We start from the raw sequence: 2,079 nt of genomic DNA on the forward strand, positions 1-2,079 counted from the left end.
TTCATGGCGCCGGACGTCGCCAACCTCGGCCGATCGCTACGACCGCGCGGAGTCGCAGTTGGAGTGTAGGGAGGAGGTACGGACGAGAATGCGACGGACCCGTGTTGTGCGGTGGCTTCAAGCTCGGCTCGTCCCTACATGTCACAGACAGCGAGCGGAACCAAAGGGAGAAAAGGGAAGCCGTAATACTGGGCCACGGTGTTTTTGTCGGCCCTGTTTGAAGCCCAAACGAACGAGAGGCTGGCCTGCTCTTTCGTCGCGTTCCGTTTAGTACCACCTCGCTTGCGGAGGGGGGACGCGCGGCCGAGGTAGCTATAAAACGAGGGGAGGGCAACTTTGAAACTCATACCTTTCTCGGCCTTTTGGCTAAGATCAAGTGTAGTATCTGTTCTTATCAGTTTAATATCTGATATGTGGGTCATGTGCCCACAATGATATTAAATTTATTTTTTATGGGGGAGGGTCCACCACAGTGGCTTGCCATTGGGGCCCTCAAGTGTCGTCTGGGCGTTGCACTACAGCCCAGGCAGGCGCACCCCAACCAAATCAAAGTTTAAACATTCATGCCCCTTGAAACTGCATATAAATTTTCTTGGACAAACTCCTATGATCCTCTTCAAGTCACAACATGCTTTGAACAATCTGAAGTGCTCTTGGTTGGCCTCACATTTCGAACTTGATTGAGCAAGGACAAGAAGTGTCACACTGAAGGTAAGATCAGGTTACCATGTTTGTGTTTGCTTTAGTGTCAGTACCGCTTCTGTTGACAGGTTGTTGATTTTCTTGCTGTCTCGAGTCAAACTGGCCTACTCTGTTTATTTGGAACTTGTTTCAGCTGCTGATGGGGAAATTTACAACACCGGCATTCTGAACTTGTTGCAGCTTATGATGGAGCAAAGCTACGATTGAGAACGTTGGTGTATTAACTCTCATCCTTTTTAGTGGTTAATTGCGATCTGATGTGTTGAGCTGAGCTGAGCCATGTGATGTGTTTTGTTTCTTCAAGCATTTCCTTATCCATGTGATGTGTTGAGCTGAGCCACGACTGAGTAGTGCCCGTGCCCGCCCAACTTCACATAAACTTGTTTTCCTTTTTGTAGGTGCATGAGTACAGAACTAATGTGTCAGTAATGTTGAAGAACAGAGATCTGTACCATTTGCATTGCACGTAGATCTTGTTTTGTACTCCCTCCGTTCGGAATTACTTGTTTTGGAAATGAATGTATCTAGAACTAAAATACGTCTAGATATATCCATTTTCGCGGCAAGTAATTCCGAACGGAGAGAGTACGTAGTTATACATTTTACACATGCATTCTTAGGAATAATGATAAGGATCAAAGCCATTAAATAAGATGTACTCCCTCCGTTCCCAAATATAAGTCTTTTTAGAGATTCCAACAAGTGACTACGTACGGAGTAAAATGAGTGAATCTACACTCTAAAATATATCTACATACATCCGTATGTTGTATTCCATTTAAAATGTCTAAAAAAATTTATATTTAGGAACGGAGGGAGTACAACGCTGTATCGCGAATGTGTGACCAGCGTCAGAGGATGCTATCATCTCCTTGTTTTCCTGACTATGCCTGTTATGTATGAATTCCTCACGTACATCATTTTCCCTGATCAGTCTTCTAGAGTTGGAGAATAGAGTAAGTGTTTTGAAGAAAGAACCATCAGTACCCACTGCAGCCATTGGTGGGCTATTCAAGCTTCTGAGCCATGACGGGAACTCGCAACCGAAAAGGACTTCTCTGTCGATGCTTCGAGGGATATCATTGGATACAAAAAATGTCTAAACTCTCATAAAGGACATATACGGTCGATTTGAGGGTGCGCGGTAAAGATTCCCTTGCAACCATATCATCATATATGTTATTTCCACCGTAGTTGCATTTAGCAAAACTTATTTACCTAGAAATCTAAATTGCAAAAATTAATGTATGTTTGCCCCGTTATAACATGTGAGCAATTATCTAGTAAGAGGATCTCCAAAGATGTGCATCAAAACAGACATATCAAATGTCCACCGACAGGTTCAGACGTGTCCACACTCCACAGGCAGCAGATAGG

General features: G+C 44.0%; 1 non-coding gene across 1 annotated transcript; it reads left to right on the forward strand.

The window, feature by feature from the left end:
- The first annotated feature begins 345 nt into the window (after nt 1-345).
- LOC123117960 (U2 spliceosomal RNA) lies at nt 346-541 on the forward strand. The gene has a single exon (XR_006457587.1). It is a non-coding gene; the product is annotated as a U2 spliceosomal RNA (small nuclear RNA).
- The last annotated feature ends 1,538 nt before the right edge of the window (nt 542-2,079 follow it).

Source organism: Triticum aestivum, chromosome 5B (assembly GCF_018294505.1).
Source record: "Triticum aestivum cultivar Chinese Spring chromosome 5B, IWGSC CS RefSeq v2.1, whole genome shotgun sequence".
NCBI lineage: Eukaryota > Viridiplantae > Streptophyta > Magnoliopsida > Poales > Poaceae > Triticum > Triticum aestivum.